Genomic DNA, 24,672 nt, shown 5'->3' with positions numbered 1-24,672 from the left:
CCAGAGTTCCAGCAGTCGGAACGGGGACTTTGGCGGGCGACTACAGAGCTCCCACAGTCGATCCCGGCCCGGGGACTGCGGTGACGGACTTGAAGATTCCAGAACTCGGCCCAAGGACCGAGCAAGTCGGCCTGGGGACTTCATCAGCCCAACAAGGGGTTGTTGACTCCAGCCCGCCGCCTCCCAGCCGAGCCGCCCTCGTCCAAGTCACAGTTCTGATAGTCGACGAAATAGCAGCACCCTCATGGGCCCAGCCCATCCTCAAATTTCTGGTGAACAAAGAGCTACCAACTGATGAGACCTCAGCTCGGCAAGTACAACGCCGGGCAGCAGCCTATACCATAATCAACAGAGAGCTGGTCAGGCGCAGCGTCACTGGTGTCTACCAGCGCTGCGTAGAGCCAGAGCAAGGCTAGGCAATCCTCAAAGACATCCATCAAGGCGAATGTGGCCACCATGCGGCTTCAAGAGCACTCATCGCCAAAGCATTTCGGCACGATTTCTTTTGGCCGACTGCCTTGGAAGAGGCCAAGGAGTTGGTCCAAAAATGCAAAGGGTGCCAGAAGTTCAGCTCCAAGCCGCACCAGCCGGCTTCCACACTCAAGACCATCCCCATTGGTTGGCCTTTCGCAGTTTGGGGTCTAGACATGGTGGGACCATTCAAAACAGCACGATGTGGTCTAACTCACCTACTTGTCGCAGTGGACAAGTTCACCAAGTGGGTGGAAGTGAAGCCAATCAAGAAACTGAACGGTCCGACTGCCGTGACCTTCATCATCGATATCACAATTCGGTACGGCATACCACACAGCATCATCACCGACAACGGCAGAAATTTTGCCAAAGGCGCCTTGGCCCGTTTCTGCGCAACACAGGGCATCCGACTGGACCTAGCGTCCGTCGCCCACCCGCAGTCAAACGGCCAAGTGGAGCGAGCAAACGGCCTCATCCTGTCCGGCATCAAGCCTCGGCTGATCGAGCCTCTGGAGCGCTCGGCTGGCTGCTGGCTCGACGAGCTGCCAACCGTCCTCTGGAGTCTGCGCACGACTCCAAACAAGTCAACTGGCTTCACGCCCTTCTTCCTCGTCTACGGTGCCGAAGCCGTCATCCCAACGACATAGAGTTCGACTCCCCACGAGTCACCATGTACACCGAGGAGGAAGTAGAAGAAGCACGACAAGACAGCGTCGATTTGCTGGAAGAGGGTTAGCTGTTGGCACTCAGCCGGTCCAACATGTACCAGCAGAGCCTGCGCCGATACCACAACAGGAAGGTCAGGCCAAGATCTTTCCAAGAAGGCGACCTTGTACTCCGGCTGATCCAGCGAACAGCCGGCCAGCACAAGCTGTCGCCGCCTTGGGAAGGCCCTTTCATCATCAGCAAAGTACTAGGCAACGACTCCTACTACCTGATCGACGCTCAGAAGCCCCGAGCACGCCAGAGGGACGACTCTAGCAAGGAGACAGAGTGGCCATGGAATGCAAATCTTCTCTGAAGATTTTACAGTTGATGCAGTATGTACCACGCTACCCTTTGTATTAAAGTACCAAGACTTCGGGGCCCCCGAGACGAGCTCGGGGACTGCCCTCTTTTGTCTATACGATAAAAATTATGCCTACAAGTATGTTACTCTTTGTCATGCCTCTTGGCATTGGGCTCGACAAGTCGGCCCGGGACTTGCCGCCTTGCACTATGAAATGCTTCCTGCAGCCGGACAAGTAGTGTGTAACATCTAAGCCGTCTTCTGTCAGAAGCCGCAGCTCGCAGAGCGACTGTACGGTGGGCAGAGGTAAGGTAGAATGGGTGATCGCACGAAAAATGGCTAGGGACTCAAAGCGTAAAACATAGCTCAAGACGGCTTCCAAGCCCTTTTCGCAAACTGACTCTTGGACAGTCGGATTGTCGTTTTCTATCCAACTTGCTCAAACAATCTTAAAATCGGCTAAGTACCTGCTTTCCCAAAGTAGCCTAGCACTTGACCCAGCAACAGTCTGCAGAGCGGCTGTCCGATTGGCAAGGCAGGCAACTAGGAGAAAGCGGCAAAGGAAAACAGCCAAAAGAACAATGAGCAAGAAAAGATAGACATATCTATATAACACAGGCCCTTGGCCGAATTGTCAAGCAGAGGTTCAGAGTACACCCCACGGGTGGAATTGTGCGAATTAACAAGTTCTTCAAAAGACTACTGAAGCAGATAAAACAAAAGACACAGCGGCAGCTTAGGAGGCGGCAAACGGAGTCGGGGGGTCGGAGGAGGCGCCAGCGTCAGTCGTCGGGGCGGTCGGCCGGCTGGTCTCGGCTTGATCGCCTCCGGCAGCAGTCAGATCGGTCGCATGCGGCTCATTGCTGGAGGCGCGGTCGGGCTGAGGCTGGCCGTCTGCTCCGTCTTCTGGTGCCTCCGCCTCGCCCTTATCCTCCGCCTCGTCGTCCTCCTCGACGCTGGAGCCGATCACCTCCGCCGAGTCTTCGCCGTAGTCTGGGTTCATCCCAAACCAGTCCGGCGGGACCTCCTCACCGTCTTCAGACAGCTCGGGGAAGAAGATGCTCATGTCGATGTACTCGGCGATCGCCGCAGCAGGCTTGACGAGGGCGTCTTCCGTAGCCGCCAGCTCCGGCTAGGCCTCCGACCGAAGCATGGCCAACCGGTCTAGATCTAGCCCCGGGTACCATGCCTTGACGAACTCCAAGGCCCGGCGCGCTCCAGCCCGGGCCGAAGAGCCCTTCCAGGCCTCGAGGCGACCAGCCGCGACCTTCAACCAGTTGGCCGTCAGGCTGGGGGTGCGCGGAGCCTGCATATCCGGCCAAAGGGCAGAGATCGCCTAGGCGCCGATGCGCTGAAGCCGGCGCAGCATCCGGTGAGCCGGTCGGAGGCGAGCCTCGATACTCAAGATGTGCTCATCAAGAGTTCAGGGGGCATCGGCGGTGATCTCTGCGCCCTTCGCCCTCCGACTTGCACGATCGGCCTCGATGGCTTGGATAGCGGCCTGAGACTGCCCAGGGAAGAAGTCTGCAAAAGACACGAAGAAACAAAAAAGCGAGTCAAAAACCAGGAGTCGGCACGACCTAGGTCGGCGGCTCAAAGAAAGAAAACAAAGAGACTCACCATCAACGATGTCTTCGATCTCGTGGAAGCCGAAGGACAGCATCGCCTCCTTGTCATACCAAGACGAGCGCTCACTCGCGAACTCGGCCAGGAGGGCGGCCTCCGTCTCCTCCGCCTCCCTCTGCGACTTTGCGAGCAGCCCCTTCTGCTCTGCCAACTGAGTGGTCAGCAGATCGCGCTCCGCGGCGAGCTTGCTGCACTCCTCCCCTTTGGCGAGCAGGGCGGAGTTGGCTTCGCTCAGCTACTGTTGAAGAGCAGCGTTGGCCCCTGAAGGAAAGAAAGAAAGACAGCAGTCGTCAATAAAGTAGGTCGCCGTGGAGATCTGGCCCGACTGCTCAGCAGTCGGCCCGAATCTCGGGGACTACAGCCCACGGGTGCGCTAGCACGCCCCCGCAGAGAAGAGAAAAAGGAGGAGGACTTACTCTGGCTCTCCGCCAAGCCAGCGGTCCGCTTGCCCAACTCTTCAACATTATGGTTGAAGGTGGTGACGCGGAGGTTGTGGTAGTCCTGCAACAAGCATTTCAGACAAAGTTAGTACCCAGAAGTTCATAAAATTGGAGTTCCGGACCGCCTGCTCAGCAGCCGACCCGAAACTCGGGGACTACACCCAGTGGGTGCGCTGGCGCGCCCCCACAGGGAGGAACAAGAAAAATAAAGGCCCAAAGAAAAGACATACCCGGACGGCCGCCTGCGACGCTAGGAACGCCTTGGTGCAGCTCTGGAGGGCATCGCCCTCAGCGCGGAGCTTCGCCTGGACGTCCAGGAGCGCCCGGTTCAGCGGCCTTGTGCCGCCTCCCCGCACCCACCCAACAGGTGCGGCGCTCGTCGCCTCGGCATCTGGAGCCATGGAGCTGGCGGTGCCGGCCTCCAGAGGGCGGGGTGCCGAAGTCGCCTTCTCCAGACGACGGCGCGCTCGCGAGCCGACCTCGAGGAGTAGCCTCGCCACGGCCTCTTCTTCGGTCGGCGGCACCGAAGGGTCCGCTGGCTGCTCGCCTCGCACGCCTTCAGACGGCGGTGGAACGTTCGCGCCCGGAGTAGAGGGCTCGCCGCCTTCCCTCTCCTCGACGAGGTTCTCCTTGCCGGCTCCTCCAGTCTGCCCCGTGAACTCCGGCGGCAGCGGCGCAGAGTTCAGCGGGGTAACAAGCAAGGCCGCCTGGCGGCGTGCGGCTTCCTCAGCCCGCTGCTTTGCCACGGCGGTGGCTTCGTCCTCCGCTAGTTTTTTCTTGGCGGAGGCCTCCGCCCTGTCGGCCTCCGCCTTCTCCAGGTCGAGGGCTTCTTCTTCATTGCGCTTCTCCTGCGTATTCCGCTCCGTCGACTCCCGGAGGTCGGCAGCGGGGTCTATCCGCCGAGTGGTGGCAGACGTCCCCACTGACCCCATGACGAGGCAGCGGCGACCCGCTCAAGAGAGAGGGGAGCCCTAAAGAAAGAAGGGCGAGCAGAGACTCAGACAAAACACGAAGAAAGAATAAACTTTGAAGTCAGAATACTCACGCAGAGACCAACGACGGCTTCTTCAATTCCTTACGGAAGCGGATGGCCTTCGCGGCTGCCTCGTCCCGCCGGGTCGCCGCAGCCGAGCCCTTGGGCTTCTTTAGCCGGCTGCCAAACAAAGTCGGTGCAGCCCGGCGCTTCTTCCCGCCACCCGGAGCGCCCGACGCGGCAGAAGAGCCCGCGCCCGGCTGGCTGGCTCCTGGCCGATGGTGAGGCGCGACTCCTCCCTCGGCGTCGTCTTCAGGCCAGTCGGCAAAGGTAGCCGAGGGCCTGAAGTCGCCTGTCGTTCCTCCTCCTCCCTCGGTGTCATCTTCCAGAGCCGCCGCCCCCAGATCGGGGTTGTCGACGTCGCTCTCCGCCCGATCGGCGGCAAACTCACGGGCCGGCCCCGGGGTGCCGGCTGGTGGGTGAAGAAGGGGATTCTAACCAAAAAGCAGACTGATTAGAACAAGACTCAGCAAGAAGAAGACAATCTAAGGAAAAGAGAGGCGACTCACCACGGGCGGGGGGTTGGCGCGGGAGTATGGCTCCTTGCCGAATCGCCAGTCCTCCGAGAGCCTGCTGTCCGAGAGGTAGTTCACCATCAGGGCCACCTCTTCGTGAGGCATGTCCTTGGTGCACATCCGACTCGGGTCGCGGCCCCTGCTCATCTGGCATATCAGGTGAGGGCGGCCTTGGAGTGGGAGAACTCGGCGCGAGACGAAGGCGGCCAGCAGGTCCGGGCCAGTCAGACCCTCCGACTGCGTCAGCACTCGGAGTCGCGTGATGGCGCCGGCTCCCGCAGGCATCAGCGACCTGGCCCGGTACGACCAGTTGGGCAGTCTGCCAGCCGGCAGGCCGGCTTCGAAAGCCGGCAGATTAACCCAGTCACCCCTCGTGGCGACGTTCCTGACGTAGAAGTAGGACCGCTGCCACATCTTCACCGACTTCAGCAGCGAGATGGAGGGGAAGTGCTTGTCGTCTCCTATCCTTCGCACGGCGATGAAGGCGCCGCACTGAGCCGGCATGCCCGCAGCCTGGGTGCCGAGCTTGGAGAAGAAGAACTCCCCCCAGAGCTCGAGGGTGGGGAGGACTCCAAGGAATCCCTCGCACAGAGCCACGGAGGCGGACAGCAGCACCACTGTGTTGGGGGTGAGGTGGTGCGGCTGGAGTCCGTAAAACTCCATGAACGACCGGAAGAAGCTGCTCGCCGGCAGCCCCAGCCCGCGCAGGTAGTGCGAGCGGAAGATGACCCGCTCGCCCTCCCGCGGGGCGGGGGAAATCTCCCTCTCCGGTGCAAGACGCACCTGCACGCGATCCTCGCCGGGGAGCCGACGGGTCCGGCGAAGGAACTCGATATGGTCTTCGTGGAGCTCGGAGCCGTCCCAGGTGCCGGAGCGCACTGGGGGAGGCGCGGCCGCGGAGGAAGAGCTCATCGCGAAGCTGTCGCCGCGGCGTTCGCCGGAGCTTGGGCGTGCGGCAAGGCGAAGAAGAGAAGAGGAAGCAGGAGAGTGAGGAGCTGCGAGGAGGAAGAAGCAAGGGGTAGTGGGAAGGAGGGGCGCGCGTGCCCCCCTCTTCCCCCTACTTATAGTCCTATGGGCTGCAAAGCCGAGGGGGCGGACATGGGGATTTACTGCGCCCGCAGCCCCACGACCCCCACGATCCACGTAAAGTTACTGCGCGCAGTAACTTCACGGGAATCCCAACCGCCCGCCAGGGCCGCAGCGGATCCGCTCGGGCGCCGAGTTGCGGTAGTGGCGGGCCCTGCTTATGGGCCTGTTCTGTCACGCACGTGGGATGGCAGAACGACCTGGCCACGTGCCCTCGTGTGACAGGCCAGGAACGGGCGGCGGCCTGGAAGCTTAGCTAGCACGCCACTTGAAATCGCGCTGCGACGTTTGAACTACCGAGCAAGTCAGAATTGAGTAAGTCCGAGTTGGGCTAGTCCGACTCCTTCTAGTCAGCCCGGCGGAAGTCAATCAAGACCATGAGTTGCGCCCGGAAAGAGAAACTACTGAGGCTTCTCTGCCGATCGTCCGCGGCGCCTCACCAGCTTCGAGGACTACTGTCGGAGAAATGGGCCACGGGTAGGCCAACCCGAGCCCCACGACCTTTCAAGACATCGGGGCAGGCTGCGCCCCTCAAGACCACATGGCGAAGAGCCGCCTCCTGGGGAGTCTACGGCAAGGCGGCCGACTGCCCGCTCACGGCCGAGTCCCAGGGATGACTTCCAGAGAAGCCGGCTTTGGGGAGTTGGCCGGCGACTCCAACAAACCGTGACCTCATCGAGGGGGACGTGGCAGGGGCGTGGCTACAATGAAGCCCACTCCCCGCCCCTTACCAAGGGCAGGCATGGCTACAGCGCGCCGTACTTGGGAAGATCTCCCCACGGCGTGGCTCTGTTGCCCAGCCGGCCCTGACATCAGCACCACTGTACCTGGTCCTGCGCCCGCGACGGCTTGTCTATACGGCCTGGAGGCAGCAGGGCCCACCAGCCAGCGAGACCTCGGGACATGGCGGGGGCACCGCCAGTCGAACCCAACGGGAGTCGGCCCGGGGGAGTCGGCCGAGCCCTCCCCCGGGCCCATGCGCTATTAATCAAGAAGAGATGGGAAGTGGCCACAGTTATCACCCGCCAGGCGGCGGGGCTGTTGCCACGACCCCATGACCAAGCTTGCATCATCAGGAGCACGGCTACAGTAATCAGCAGCCGGCAAGACCCGCCCGCAGCGGACGCGGCCTGTCGACTCCGTACCAGACTAGTCGGCGGGGCCCAACAGTCGGCGGGCCCCAGCAGTCGGCGGAGAAGTCAGAGGTCGGAGACACTGATGGCTGGGCCCGCGCCCAGTCACATTACCATTGTTCCCCTGGGGGGTAGGCCTATATAAACCCCCCAGGGCACCCATGCAAAGGGTTGGATCCCAGTAGTTCTATACCTCACCAGATAGAGGGAGAGAGCTAGCCTTGCCCTCTCCTACCACATACACAGCTCAAGGAGCAACCGTGTAAACACTTGACCATAGTGATCATGCGGAGAGCGCGCAGAGCAGCAGTAGGGTATTATCTCCCCGGAGAGCCCCGAAGCTGGGTAAGATTCGCCAGCGTGCATGTCTTCGCCTCATCCCGTTTCCAGGCACCGGCAACGTTCTACTCGCCCCCACCATGATAAGCCATCCGTTGGCATATGTCGCACCGAACCCCCGACAACCTTGAAGTGGTGGTTTGTTTTTCTTTTACTAACGAAGCTCATGAAGATTTTCTTTTAAGTTTTGTGTTGTGAAGTTTTCAAGTTTTGGGTAAAGATTTGATGGATTATGGAACAAGGAGTGGCAAGAGCCTAAGCTTGGGGATTACCAAGGCACCCCAAGGTAAAATTCAAGGACAACCAAAAGCCTAAGCTTGGGGATGCCCCAGAAGGCATCCCCTCTGTCGTCTTCGTCCATCGGTAACTTTACTTAGAGCTATATTTTTATTCGCCACATGATATGTGTTTTGCTTGGAGCGTCTTGTATGATTTGAGTCTTTGCTTTTTAGATTACCACAATCATCCTTTCTGTCCACACCTTTTGGGAGACACACACATGAATTGGAATTTATTGGAATACTCTATGTGCTTCACTTATATCTTTTGAGTTGGATAATTTTTGCCCTAGTGCTTCGCTTATATCTTTTAGAGCATGGTGGTGGTTTTATTTTATAGAAATAATTGGTCTCTCATGCTTCGCTTATATCATTTTGAGAGTCTTTTAGAACAGCATGGTAATTTACTTTGGTTATAAATTTTAAATGCTAAGAGAAGTTGGATGCTCGATAGTTGTTTTGATATATAAAGGTGGTAATATTAGAGGTCTCCTAGTTGAGTAATTGTGAAATTGATGAATACTTGTGTCGAAGTTGGCAAGTCCCATAGCATGCACATATGGTAAACGTTATGTGACAAATTTGAAGAATGGGGTGTTCTTTGATTGGTCTCCTTATGAGTGGCGGTCGGGGACGAGCAATGGTCTTTTTCCTACCAATCTATCCCCCTAGGAGCATGCGCGTAGTGCTTGGTTTTGATGACTTGTAGCTTTTTGCAATAAGTATGTGAGTTCTTTATGACTAATATTGAGTCCATAGATTATACGCACTCTCACCCTTCCATCATTGCTAGCCTCTTCTGTACCGTGCATTGCCCTTTCTCACCTTGAGAGTTGGTGCAAACTTCGCCGGTGCATCCAAACCCTGTGATATGATACACTCTATCACACATAAGCCTCCTTATATCTTCCTCAAAACAGCCACCATACCTACCTATTATGGCATTTCCATAGCCATTCCGAGATATATTGCCATGCAACTTTCCACCGTTCCATTTATTATGACATGCATCATCATTGTCATATTGCTTTGCATGATCATGTAGTTGACATCGTATTTGTGGCAAAGCCACTATGCTTAATTTTTCGTACGTGTCACTCTTGATTCATCGCAATCCTGGTACACCGCCGGAGGCATTCACATAGATTCATATTTTGTTCTTAGTATCGAGTTGTAAATCTTGAGTTGTAAGTAAATAAAAGTGTGATGATCATCATTAGAGCATTGTCCCATGTGAGGAAAGCATGATGGAGACTATGATTCCCCCACAAGTCGGGATGATACTCCGGATGAATAATAATTAAAAAAAGAGGCCATAAAAAAGAGAAAAGAAGGCCCAAACAAAAAAAGAGAGAAAAAGAGAGAAGGGACAATGTTAATATCATTTTTCCACACTTGTGCTTCAAAGTTGCACCATGATCTTCATGATAGAGAGTCTCTTATTTTGTCACTTTCATATACCAGTGGGAATTTTTCATTATAGAACTTGACTTGTATATTCCAATGATGGGCTTTCTCAAATTCCCTAGGTCTTCGTGAGCAAGCAAGTTGGATGCACACCCACTTAGTTTCTTTCATGATCTTTCATATATTTATAGCTCTAGTGCATCCGTTGCAAGGCAATCCCTACTCCTTGCATTGACATCAATCGGTGGGCATCTCCATAGCCCATTGATTAGCCACGTTAATGTGAGACTTTCTCCCTTTTTGTCTTCTCACACAACCTCAATCATTATATTCTATTCCACCGATAGTGCTATGTCCATGGCTCGCGCTCATATATTGTGTAAAAGTTGAAAGAGTTTGAAAAGTCTAAGTATAAAACAATTGCTTGGCTTGTCATCGGGGTTGTGCATGAGGGAAGCATTTTGTGTGACGAAAATGAAGCATTGACAAACTATATGATTTTGTAGGGATAAGTTTTCTTTGGCTATGGTATTTTGATAAGACATAATTGCTTGATTAGCATACTTAGAGTATTACTATTTTTATGTCAACAATAAACTTTTATCTTGAATCCTTCGGATCTGAACATTCATGCCACAATAGAGAAAAATACATTGAAGAACATGCTAGACAGCATTCCACATCAAAAATTCTATTTTTATCATTTATCGACTCGAGGACAAGCAGGACTTAAGCTTGGGGATGCTGATACGTCTCCAACGTATCTATAATTTTTTATTGTTCCATGCTATTATATTATCTGTTTTGAATGTTAATGGGCTTTATTTTACACTTTTATATTATTTTTGGGACTAACCTATTAACCCAAGGCCCAGTGCAAATTGCTATTTTTTCCTATTTTACTGTTTACCAGAAAAAGAATATCAAACGGAGTCCAAACGGAATGAAACCTTCGGGGGCGTGATTTTTGGAACAAACGTGATCCCGAGGACTTGGAGTGGACGTCAAGAAACGGACGAGGTGCCCACGAGGCAGGGGCGCGCCCTCCCCCTCGTGGGCCCCTGATGGCTCAACCGACCTACTTCTTCCTCCTATATATGTTCACATACCCTGAAAATATCCAGGAGCACCACGAAACCCTATTTCCACCGCCGCAACCTTCTGTACCCAAGAGATCCCATCTTGGGCCTTTTCCAGAGCTCCGCCGGAGGGGGCATTGATCACTGAGGGCATCTACATCAACTGCATGGGCCCTGCGATGATGTGTGAGTAGTTTACTTCAGACCTTCGGGTCGATAGTTATTAGCTAGATGGCTTCTTCTCTCTCTTTGGATCTCAATACAAAGTTCTTCTTAGTCTTCTTGGAGATCTATTCGATGTAACTCTTTTCGCGGTGTGTTTGTCAGGATCCGATGAATTGTAGGTTTATGATCAAGTCTATCTATGAACAATATTTGATTCTTCTCTAAAATCTTTAATGCATGATTGGTTATCTTTGCAAGTCTCTTTGAATTATCAGTTTGGTTTGGCCTACTAGATTGATCTTTCTTGGAATGGGAGAAGTTCTTAGCTGTGGGTGCAATCTTTCGGTGCTCGATCCTAGTGACAGAAAGGGAAACGACATGTATTGTATTGTTGCCATCGAGGATAAAAAGATGGGGTTTATATCATACTGCTTGAGTTTATCCCTCTACATCACGTCATCTTACCTAAGTCGTTACTCTGTTCTTATGAACTTAATACTCTAGATGCATGCTGGATAGCAGTCGATGTGTGGAGTAATAGTAGTAGATGCAGGTAGGAGTCGGTCTACTTGTCACGGACGTGATGCCTATATACAAGATCATGCCTACATATTCTCATAATTTTTCGCTTTTCTATCAATTGCACGACAGTAATTCGTTCACCCACCGTAATACTTATGCTATCTTGAGAGAAGCCACTAGTGAAACCTATGGCCCCCGGGTCTATTTTCCATCATATAAGTTTCCAATCTATTTTACTTTGCAATCTTTACTTTCAATCTATATCATAAAAATACAAAAAAAATATCTTATCATTATTATCTCTATCAGATCTCACTGTCGTAAGTGATCGTGAAGGGATTGACAACCTCTTTATTGCGTTGGTGGCGAGATTCTTATTTGCTTGTGTAGGTACGAGGGACTTGCGTCTGGCCTCCTACTAGATTGATACCTTGGTTCTCAAAAACTGAGGGATATACTTACGCTACTTTGCTACATCACCCTTTCCTCTTCAAGGGAAAATCAACGCAGTGCTCAAGAGGTAGCAAGAAGGATTTCTGGCACCGTTGCTAGGGAGTCTACGCACAAGTAAAGACATACCAAGTACCCATCACAAACCCTTATCCCTCGCATTACATTATTTTCCATTTGCCTCTCGTTTTCCTCTTCACCACTTTACCCTTGCTGTTTTATTCGCCCTCTTTTTCGTTCGCCCTTCCTTTCGCTTGACTCGTCATTATGGCTAGTCCTTTATCTACTCTTTTATCTCCCGATAATGAGGTCCTTAATTTTAAACAAAGAGAGGTAGAAAATCTAAAAGATGCTTGGTTCAGAATTTGCAATGCGGAAAATAGATCTACTAGGAGGCAATCTACTTCCGTTCTTCTTCACAATTTTTATGTAGGCATCATTCCTTGGAATAGATATATTCTTGATACCATTACCGGAGGAAATTTCTTGGGTAGCCACACTTTTGATTCTTACAATGCTATCATAGATTTGTTTGGCACACCACCTCTCTTGGTTAATCGAACTATGTTAACTTTGGAACATGTTATGCAAAGGCCTGATATTGTTGAAAATAAAGTTGCCACTGTTGAATTGATTCAGAATTTGGACAAAAGGATCCATAACCAAATTACCCAATATGGATCTAAGGTAGGAGTTGCTGTGAAAAGTTTTAAAGAAAAAGAACTTGTAGTTAATGAAAGAATTGACCAAGATTCCACTAGAGTTGATAAACTTGAGGGTATTATTACCAACTTGGGGTCCGCTTTTTCTGCCGTAAGGAATACTTCAAATCCTCCTACGTAAGTTGCCAAACTAATGTACGTTCCTAAGAATAAGGGTGAAACTTCTAGTAAGGAAAATGCGCATCTCAAATCCATAAGTGTTCACCGCAACTTTCTCACTATCATTAAGGAACCTTTTGCTACAAATGATTTTCTTGATTTCTTTCCTAGGAGCTTAATCATTAATAGAAAGAAGGAAACTCCTAAGGGTTATAAGTGTTATATTGAAGAATTGCCTACCAAATATGATAATACTTAGATCTATCCTTGCTTTTATGCCTAGCTAGGGGCGTTAAACGATAGCGCTTGTTGGGAGGCAACCCAATTTTATTTTTGTTTCTTGCCTTTTGATTATGTTTAGTAATAAATAATTCATCCACCCTCTGTTTAGATGTGGTTTTATGCTTTTTATTAGTGTTTGTGCCAAGTAGAACCTTTGGGAAGACTTGGGGAAAGTCTTTGTGATCTTGCTGTAAAAAACAGAAACTTTGGCGCTCACGAGATTTGCTGCCATTTTTTACTGGAGAGTGATATTTTGTTAATTAGTTTTGAAGATGATTAATAGATAAATTCCTCACGTCCAGCAATTTCTTTTAGAATTTTTGGGGTTCCAGAAGTATTCGAAACCTACAGATTACTACAGACTGTTCTGTTTTTGACAGATTCTGTTTTTCGTGTGTTGGTTGCTTATTTTGATGAATCTATGGCTAGTAATAGAGTTTATGAACCATATAAAAGTTGTAATATAGTAGGTTTAACACCAATATAACTAAATAATGAGTTCATTGCAGTACCTTGAAGTGGAGGTTTGTTTTTCTTTTACTAACGGAGCTCACGAAGATTTTCTTTTAAGTTTTGTGTTGTGAAGTTTTCAAGTTTTGGGTAAGGATTTGATGTATTATGGAACAAGGAGTCGCAAGAGCCTAAGCTTGCAGATTACCAAGGCATCCCAAGGTAAAATTTAAGGACAACCAAAAGTGAAATCCTAGGGATGCCCCGGAAGGCATCCCCTCTTTCGTCTTCGTCCATCGGTAACTTTACTTGGAGCTATATTTTTATTCGCCGCATGATATGTGTTTTGCTTGGAGAATCTTGTATGATTTGAGTCTTTGCTTTTTAGATTACCACAATCATCCTTTCTGTCCACACCTTTTGGGAGAGACACACATGAATTGGAATTTATTGGAATACTCTATGTGCTTCACTTATATCTTTTGAGTTGGATAATTTTTGCTCTAGTGCTTCGCTTATATCTTTTAGAGCACAGCGGTGGTTTTATTTTATATAAATAATTGATCTCTTATGCTTCGCTTATATCATTTTGAGAGTCTTTTAGAACAGCATGGTAATTTACTTTGGTTATAAATTTTAAATGCTAAGAGAAGTTGGATGCTCGATAGTTGTTTTGAGATATAAAGGTGGTAATATTAGAGGTGTGCTAGTTGAGTAATTGTGAAATTGATGAATACTTGTGTTGAAGTTGGCAAGTCCCATAGCATGGACGTATGGTAAACGTTATGTGACAAATTTGGAGCATGGGGTGTTCTTTGATTGTTTTCCTTATGAGTGGCAGTAGGGGACGAGCGATGGTCTTTTCCTACCAATCTATCCCCCTAGGAGCATGCGCGTAGTGCTTAGTTTTGATGACTTGTAGATTTTTGCAATAAGTATGTGAGTTCTTTATGACTAAAGTTCAGTCCATGGATTATACGCACTCTCACCCTTCCATCATCGCTAGCCTCTTCGGTACCGTGCATTGCCCTTTCTCACCTTGAGAGTTGGTGCAAACTTTGCCGGTGCATCCAAACCCTGTGATATGATACGCTCTATCACATATAAGCCTCCTTATATCTTCCTCAAAACAGCCACCATACCTACCTATTATGGCATTTCCATAGCCATTTCGAGATATATTTCCATGCAACTTTCCACCGTTCCATTTATTATGACACGCATCATCATTGTCATATTGCTTTGCATGATCATGTAGTTGACATCGTATTTGTGGCAAAGCCACTATGTTTAATTTTTCATACATGTCACTCTTGATTCATCGCAATCCCGGTACACCGACGGAGGCATTTACATAGTCATATTTTGTTCTTAGTATCGAGTTGTAATTCTTGAGTTGTAAGTAAATAAAAGTGTGATGATCATCATTAGAGCATTGTCCCATGTGAGGAAAGGATGATGGAGACTATGATTCCCCCACAAGTCGGGATGAGACTCTGGATGAAAAATAATTAAAAAAATAGGCCATAAAAAAGAGAAAATAAGGCCCAAACAAAAAAAGAGAGAAAAAGAGAGAAGGGACAATGTTACTATCCTTTTTCCACACTTGTGCTTCAAAGTAGCAGCATGATCTTCATGATAGAGAGTCTCTTATTTTGTCACTTTCATATACTAGTGGGAATTTTTCGTTATAGAACTTGACTTGTATATTCCAATGATGGGCTTCCTCAAATGCCCTAGGTCTTCATCAGCAAGCAAGTTGGATGCACACCCACTTAGTTTCTTTGATGATCTTTCATATATTTATAGCTCTAGTGCATCCGTTGCTCTGCAATTCCTACTCCTTGCATTGACATCAATCGGTGGGCATCTCCATAGCCCATTGATTAGCCACGTTAATGTGAGACTTTCTCCCTTTTTGTCTTCTCACACAACCTCAATCATTATATTCTATTCCACCGATAGTGCTATGTCCATGGCTCATGCTCATATATTGCGTAAAAGTTGAAAGAGTTTGAAAAGGCCAAGTATGAGACAATTACTTGGCTTGTCATCGGGGTTGTGCATGAGGGAAGCATTTTGTGTGACAAAAATGAAGCATGGACAAACTATATGATTTTGTAGGGATAAGTTTTCTTTGGCTATGGTATTTTGATAAGACATAATTGCTTGATTAGCATACTTAGAATATTACTATTTTTATGTCATCAATAAACTTTTATCTTGAATCTTTCGGATCTGAACATTCATGCCAAAATAGAGAAAAATACATTGAAGAACATGTTAGAAAGCATTCCACATCAAAAATTCTGTTTTTATCATTTACCTACTCGAGGACGAGCAGGAATTAAGCTTGGGGATGCTGATACGTCTCCAACGTATCTATAATTTTTTATTGTTCCATGCTATTATATTATCTATTTTGGATGTTAATGGGCTTTATTTCACACTTTTATATTATTTTTGGGACTAACCTATTAACCCAAGGCCTAGTGCAAATTGCTATTTTTTGCCTATTTCAGTGTTTCGTAGAAAAGGAATATCAAACGGAGTCCAAACGGAATGAAACCTTCGGGAGCGTGATTTTTGGAACAAACATGATCCAGAGTACTTGGAGTGGACGTCAAGAAATGGATGAGGTGTCCACGAGGCAGGGGGCGCGCCTACCCCCTGGGCGTGCCCTCCCCCTCGTGGCTCAACCGACCCACTTCTTCCTCCTATATATATTCACATACCCAGAAAACATCCAGGAGCACCACGAAACCCTATTTCCACCACTGCAACCTTCTGTACCCAAGAGATCCCATCTTGGGTCCTTTTCCGGAGCTCCGCTGGAGGGGGCATTGATCACGGAGGGCCTCTACATCAACTCCATAGCCCCTCCGATGATGTGTGAGTAGTTTACTTCAGACCTTCGGGTCCATAGTTATTAGCTAGATGGCTTCTTCTCTCTCTTTGGATCTCAATACAAAGTTCTCCTCGGTCTTCTTGGAGATCAATTCGATGTAACTCTATTTGCAGTGTGTTTGTCGGGATTCGATGAATTGTGGGTTTATGATCAAGTCTATCTATGAACAATATTTGATTCTTCTATGAAATCTTTTATGCATGATTGGTTATCTTTGCAAGTCTCTTCGAATTATCAGTTTGGTTTGGCCTACTAGATTGATCTTTCTTGCAATGGGAGAAGTGCTTAGCTTTGGGTGCAATCTTTCGGTGCTCGATCCTAGTGATAGAAAGGGAAACGACATGTATTGTATTGTTGCCATAGAGGATAAAAAGATGGGGTTTATATCATATTGCTTGAGTTTATCCCTCTACATCATGTCATCTTACCTAAGGCGTTACTCTGTTCTTATGAACTTAATACTCTAGATGCATGCTGGATAGCGGTCGATGTGTGGAGTAATAGTAGTAGATGCAGGCAGGAGTCGGTCTACTTGTCACGGACGTGATGCCTATATACATGATCATACCTAGATATTCTCATAACTATGCTCAATTCTATCAATTGCTCGACAGTAATTCGTTCACCCACCGTAATACTTATGCTATCTTGAGAGAAGCCACTACTGAAACCTATGGCCCCAGGGTCTATTTTCCATCATATAAGTTTCCAATCTATTTTACTTTGCAATCTTTACTTTCAATCTATATCATAAAAATACCAAAAATATTTATCTTATCATTATTGTCTCTATCAGATATCACTCTCGTAAGTGACCGTGAAGGGATTGACAACCCCTTTATCACGTTGGTTGCGAGGTTCTTATTTGCTTGTGTAGGTACGAGGGACTTGCGTGTGGCCTCCTACTAGATTGATTCCTTGGTTCTCAAATCTGAGGGAATTACTTACGCTACTTTTCTGCATCACCCTTTCCTCTTCAAGGGAAAACCAACGCAGTGCTCAAGAGGTAGCAAGAAGGATTTCGGGCGCCGTTGCTGGGGAGTCTTCGCACAATTCAAGACATACCAAGTACCCATCACAAACTATTATCCCTCACATTACATTATTTGCCATTTGCCTCTCGTTTTCCTCTTCCCCACTTCACCCTTGCTGTTTTATTCTCCCTCTTTTTTGTTTGCCTTTTCTTTCGCTTGATTCATCATTATGGCTAGTTCTTTATTTACTCCTTTATCTCCCGAGAATGAGGTCCTTCATTTTAAACAAAGAGAGGGAGAAAATCTAAAAGATGCTTGGTTCAGAATTTGCAATGCGCAAAATAGATCTACTAGGAAGCAATCTACTTCCATTCTTCTTCGCAATTTTTATGTAGGCATCATTCCTTGGAATAGATATATTCTTGATACCATTACCGGAGGAAATTTCTTGGGTAGCCACACTTTTGATTCTTACAATGCTATGATAGATTTGTTTGGCACACCACCTCTCTTGGTTAATGGAACTATGTTAACTTTGGAACGTGTTATGCAAAGGCTCGATATTATTGAAAATAAAGTTGTCACTGTTGAATTGATTGAGAATTTGGACAAAAAGATCCATAACCAAATTACCCAATATGGATCTAAGGTAGGAGTTGCTCTGAAATGTTTTAAAGAAAAAGAACCTGTAGTTAATGAAAGAATTGACCAAGATTCCACTAGAATTGATAAACTTGAGGGTATTATTACCAACTTGGGGTCCGCTTTTTTCTGCCGTAAGGAATACTTCAACTCCTACGAAAGTTGCCAAACTAATGTACGATCCTAAGAATAAGGGTGAAACTTCTAGTAAGGAAAATGAGGATCTCAAATCCATAAGTGTTCACCGCAACTTTCTCACTATCATTAAGGAACCTTTTGCTACAAATGATTTTCATGATTTCTTGCCTAGGAGCTTAATCATTAATAGAAAGAAGGAAACTCCTAAGGGTTATAAGTGTTCTATTGAGGAATTGCCTACGAAAGATGATAATACTTAGATCTATCCTTGCTTTTATGCCTAGCTAGGGGCGTTAAAAAATAGTGCTTGTTGGGAGGCAACCCAATTTTATTTTTGTTTCTTGCTTTTTGATTCTGTTTAGTAATAAATAATTTATATACCCTCTGTTTATATGTGGTTTTATTCTTTTGATTAGTGTTTGTGCCAAGTAGAACCTTTGGGAAGACTTGGGGAAAGTCTTTGTGATCTTGCTGTAAAAAACAGAAACTTTAGCGCTCACGAGATTTGCTGCCATTTTTTACTGGAGAGTGATATTTAGTTAATTATTTTTGAAGATGATTAATAGATAAATTCGTCACGTCCAGCAATTTCTTTTAGAATTTTTGGGGTTCCAGAAGTATTCGAAACCTACAGATTACTACAGACTGTTCTGTTTTTGACAGATTCTGTTTTTCGTGTGTTGTTTGCTTATTTTGATGAATCTATGGCTAGTAATAGAGTTTATGAACCATAGAAAAGTTGGAATATAGAAGGTTTAACACCAATATAAATAAATACTGAGTTCATTGCAGTACCTTGAAGTGGTGGTTGTTTTTCTTTTACTAACGGAGCTCACGAAGATTTTCTTTTAAGTTTTGTGTTGTGAAGTTTTCAAGTTTTGGGTAAAGATTTGATGTATTATGGAACAAGGAGTGGCAAGAGCCTAAGATTGGGGATTACCAAGGCACCCCAAGGTAAAATTTTGAGGACAACCAAAAGCCTAAGCTCGGGGATCGGTAACTTTTGTGTTCGTCCATCGGTAACTTTACTTGGAGCCTCTGTTGGAAAAGGCAGTGCCTAGGAGGCGCTTAGGCACGCCTAGGCGCTCGGCAATGGCCAAACGCCTCGCCTAGGGCATAAATGGAGGTCTAGGCAGGGCAAGCAAGGAATTGCCTACCCAAGCAAGAAATCATGCCACATACTGCACTGATATGTCAAACGGGTGATATTCCAATGGCAGTAGACGGTAATTAACTTATTTATATTCCCTAAACTAATATCAACACCCATATAATAATCATAAATACACTACGAGTAAAACTATATTACCGCCTAGGCCGCTCCTAGGGCGCTTAGGCACCGCCTAGGCACTAGGCGAAGGCTAACCGCCTCGCTTACGCCTACCGCTTTTTCCAACCTTGGAGCTATATTTTTATTCGCCACATGATATGTGTTTTTCTTGGAGCGTCTTGTATGATTTGAGTCTTTGATTTTTAGATTACCACCATCATCCTTTCTGTCCACACCTTTTGGGAGAGACACACATGAATTGGAATTTATTGGAATACAGTATGTGCTTCACTTATATCTTTTGAGTTGGATAATTTTTGCTCTAGTGCTTCGCTTATATCTTTTAGAGCACAGCAGTGGTTTTATTTTATAGAAATAATTGATCTCTCATGCTTCACTTATATCATTTTGAGAGTCTTTTAGAATAGCATGGTAATTTACTTTGGTTATAAATTTTAAATGCTAAGAGAAGTTGGATGCTCAATAGTTGTTTTGAGATATAAGGGTGGTAATATTAGAGGGGTGCTAGTTGAGTAATTGTGAAATTGATGAATACTTGTGTTGAAGTTGGCAAGTCGCATAGCATGCACGTATGGTAAACGTTATGTGACAAATTTGAAGCATGGGGTGTTCTTTGATTGCTTTCCTTATGAGTGGCGGTCGGGGACGAGCGATGGTCTTTTCCTACCAATCTATCCCCCTAGGAGCATGCGCGTAGTGCTTGGTTTTGATGACTTGTAGATTTTTGCAATAAGTATGTGAGTTTTTTATGACTAATGTTGAGTCCATGGATTATACGCACTCTCACCCTTCCATCATCGCTAGCCTCTTCGGTACCGTGCATTGCCCTTTCTCACCTTGAGAGGTGGTGCAAACTTTGCCGGTGCATCCAAACCCTGTGATATGATACGCTCTATCACACATAAGCCTCCTTATATCTTCCTCAAAACAGCCACCATACCTACCTATTATGGAATTTCCATAGCCATTCTGAGATATATTGCCATGCAACTTTCCACCGTTCCATTTATTATGACACGCATCATCATTGTCATATTGCTTTGCATGATCATGTAGTTGACATCGTATTTGTTGAAAAGCCACTATGCTTAATTTTTCATACATTCCACTCTTGATTCATCGCAATCCCGGTACACCGCCGGAGGCATTCACATAGAGTCATATTTTGTTCTTAGTATTGAGTTGTAATTCTTGAGTTGTAAGTAAATAAAATTGTGATGATCATTGAGGGAGTCCTGGATTAGGGGGTGTCCGGATGGCTGGACTATACCTTCAGCCGGACTCCTGGATTATGAAGATACAAGATTGAAGACTTCGTCCTGTGTCCGGAAGGGACTTTCCTTGGCGTGGAAGGCAAGCTTGGCGATACGGATATGCAGATCACCTACCATTGTAACCGACTTTGTGTAACCCTAACCCTCTCCGGTGTCTATATAAACCGGAGGGTTTTAGTCCATAGGACAACATACAGAACAACAATCATACCATAGGCTAGCTTCTAGGGTTTGGCCTCTCCGATCTCGTGGTAGATCTACTCTTGTACTACCCATATCATCAATATTAATCAAGCAGGACGTAGGGTTTTACCTCCATCAAGACGGCCCGAACCTGGGTAAAACTTCGTGTCCCTTGCCTCCTGTTACCATCCGGCCTAGACGCACAGTTCGGGACCCCCTACCCGAGATCTGCCAGTTTTGACACCGACATTGGTGCTTTCATTGAGAGTTCCTCTGTGTCGTCGCCATCAGGAAGGATGCCTCGCCCCGTCTTTAAAGACGGCACCGTTGCTAAGGGAACTTTGGCTGTCGGCCAAACCCTCCGGCTAGGTGGTTTTCTCATGACCGCCTGTTCGGCTTCTGCGCCGATGATGACCTCTCGAGCCATCGAAAACAATCTTCATGTCAGCTCGGAACTCGCCGAGCAGTTAGATCCAATGGAGCTCTCCTCCATAAACGAGCTCTTGGATCGCATCGCCGCCCTGGGAGTCGCTACGGATTATGACCAGATTGGGCCTAAGCCCGATCTGAGAGAGATTAACTCTCCCCAAGTCACCCATCATGTTGCCGTGGTAGAGGGACAGTGCGGCGACCCTTCATCTATCTTAAGGACTAGCTACGTCCGGATTCCTGATCCCTCCAAGACGGATACCCGCGGAGGGGAGGATATCACTCAAGACCTGAACTCAGAGTTAGGCGACAGGTTGGATTCATTGGACAACATCCAGGAATCCAAATTTTCGAGTTCAGAAATTCCTCGACCTCTGAGCCTCAGATAGGGTGAGGCTTCGGATTTAATTCCACCCACCCACCCAAACATAAGCGATCTATCCCAAATCAGGCAAGTGCCCGAAGAAACAGTACATCATTACTGGGCCAAATTCCTCCTGGTTAGGAACAGGATAAGGGACTGCCGCGAGGAAGACGCAATCTCAATCTTCTGCAATAATTGCACGGACAAGGGAATCCTCAACGCCATAAGTCGCCGTGATATTACACGCTTCGCTGACTTGGCGTCCATTGTACGAAAATACTGTGCGATGGAAAGCGTTTGGAAAACCAAAATAAAATTTTGGGACGATCCGGCCCTGAATACAAACCCAGTCCGAAATAAAAGGGTGCATCATCGCCAGACACCCGGGTCAAACACCAAAAAGCAAAAACCCTCTACAGGGCATGGAACCGTACTAGAAGGATGGCTTAATGGACCTTGTAAAATTCATAGTATAGAGGACGCCACACCAACTCACAACCTTAGAGCATGTTGGATACTCCGGCAGGTGGCCAAAATTGGCGAAGATCTCCTAATTCCGGAGGCCACAGAAAGCCACCCCAGAGACACCAATACGGTATTAACAGTCTTCGAGACTTTCGCATCAAATAATATGCGAAAAAGGACACTCCGCAGCCTTGCCGAAGTCTACCAAGTAGCAACAATAAACCCATGGAGTGACACGGCTATTACCTTTAACGCCAGTGATGAACCTAAATTCCGAACTGCCCGAGCACGAGCCGCATTGGTCCTCAGTCCAATAGTGGATGGCTTTCGTCTTACCAAGGTACTCATGGACGGCGGCAGCGGATTGAACCTCATTTATGAAGAAACCCTTCAAAAAATGGAAATAGACTGGAACCGCATTGAGCGAAGCAGCACAACCTTTAGAGGAATAATCCCCAGTCGAGAAGCGCGCTGTACAGGAAAAATCACACTAGATGTGGTGTTCGGCACGCCCGATAATTACTGGTCCAAAGAGGCCACGTTCCATGTGGCTCCGTTCAGCAGCGGTTATCACGCTCTGTTAGGGCGGGAAGCGTTTACAATCTTCCAAGCAATACCCCATTACGGGTACATGAAGCTCAAGATGCCCGGGCCTAAAGGGATCATCACTCTCGCTAGTGATCCGGACATAGCACTCCGCGCCGAAAACAAGACAGTCGCACTAGCCCTCGAGGCACTATCCGAAGCCCTAGCGGCTGAGGAACTGACTGCGCTGCGCTCCACGGTGAATAGGGATGATGTGGTACTTGACAAAAGATCCAAGTCCACCTCCTTTAAACCGGCGGACGAAATAGTCAAATTCCAGGTCCATCCAACGGACCCCAATAAAACAGCTTCCATCGGGGCACAGTTAAACCCTAATGTAGACACCGCACTGCGAGAGTTCCTACAAGAGAACTGGGACATTTTCGCCTGGCACCCTTCAGACATGCCAGGAATCCCACGTAGGCTGTACGAGCACAGCCTAAATATCCTAAAAGGATTCAAACCTGTCAAACAAGCTCTTCGGCATTTTTCTGAACCTAAGAGACATGCTATGGGAGAGGAGCTAGCAAAGCTATTGGAGGCCGGATTCATCGGAGATATAAAACATCCGGACTGGCTAGCAAACCTGGTGATGGTACCAAAGAAGGACAAATCCTGGCGCCTGTGCGTTGATTTTAAAGACCTTAACAAGTCTTGCCCAAAGGATCCCTTCCCCCTCCCCCGCATCGATCAAATTATCGACGCTATCGCAGGACACGATTCGTTGTGTTTCCTCGACGCATATTCCGGCTACCATCAAATCAAGATGGCAGAATCAGACCAAGCCGCAACGGCATTTATTACACCATACGGCCCATTCTGCTTCAACACAATGCCCTTCGGGCTCAAAAACATCGGCGCAACATATCAGCGCATGATTCAGACATGTTTGGCAAACCAGATTGGCAAAACAGTGGAGGCATATGTAGATGATGTGGTCGTCAAAACCGGACATGTCGAATCTCTAGTAGATGACTTGAGGCTCACATTTGATAACCTCCGAACATACGACATCAAGCTCAACCCGGAAAAATGCGTTTTTGGCGTCCCAGCCGGAAAGCTCTTGGGCTTCATTGTATCTGGTAGAGGAATTGAAGCAAATCCAGCCAAGATCCGAGCTCTGTCACAATTGGATATCCCAAAGGACCTCAAACAAATACAAAAGTTAACCAGATGCGTGGCGGCTCTAAGTCGCTTTATCTCCCGCTTGGGAGAAAAGGCCCTACCCCTTTACCGCCTCCTTCGGCGCACCGAACACTTCGAATGGACGGATGCAGCCACGGCCGGACTCGACGAAATAAAAGCCATATTGGCAACAAACCCAGTCCTGGCCGCGCCAAACATTGGCGAACCAAGTGGGAAGGTCCCTTCATAATTGACCAAGTCCTGACTGGTGGAGCGTACCACCTGCGAGATGCATCGGATAACCGACTCGAGCCGAACATATGGAACGCAGCCCGTCTCCGAAGATTCTATGCCTAGCGCCGGACTCTATGTTCGTCTCCTTCCTCTGTCCATTTTTTATATATTGTCTGTCTTACATTTCTCTCCTTCTCCTCTTCCTTTCTCTTATAGCCTTAAAGGCTCATCAAATGACGTGCTATTCGCACTTATTAAACCTGGGGGCTTCTTTTACCAGAAGCTTATTTATACGGGCTTCATGCCCAACACATGTGTGACACTTCCGCGTGTACCTTTTATTTCACCATTATATGCATCGATATGACTTAAGTTTTGGCCAAGCTGGGTTGCCTGGCTCCTGTGCTTACCCCTACGTTCCCGATTATTCGGCTAGGAGGTAAAGGGAGCACCTCTGCGATTGTTACTAGCGGATCAGCCGGATGTGTACCTCAGACTGGGTGAAGCCGAAAGCTAGCGTTCTTAAGGGAATATTCGGTCGGTGACCTAAAAGATGATCTTTTTACTTATTTATTTATGGACCCCCAGATGCTTTTTCCTGCGTTTTTTTCGTAGAATGGGCATGCACTTTAGGGCATGCCTCCCAGGGAAAGGAACCCCTAACGGAACTATTCTCCCTGGAAGATGTTTCTTACTAAACATGTAATATAACATAACTAGTCGGGCACTTGTCTGTTCATGCACTAATGACCCCTACGCCTGGTCTCCATGCATTCCCCGGTTCTTATATAACCGCATGGGAATTCGGACACACTCCGGACTGTCAGGTCCCGAGGCTGAAGCGAAAAGGTCGGCCATGACAAACGATCTACAATCCGGCTAGAAGGCATTATAAATGTCAATTAAATTACATAGTCATTCTGACTGATTATATTCCTCTTCAATACCATC

This window comes from Triticum urartu, chromosome 6, assembly GCF_003073215.2.
Source record: "Triticum urartu cultivar G1812 chromosome 6, Tu2.1, whole genome shotgun sequence".
NCBI lineage: Eukaryota > Viridiplantae > Streptophyta > Magnoliopsida > Poales > Poaceae > Triticum > Triticum urartu.
The sequence above is the reverse complement of the archived record's forward strand: the minus strand, read 5'-3'. Positions refer to the sequence as shown.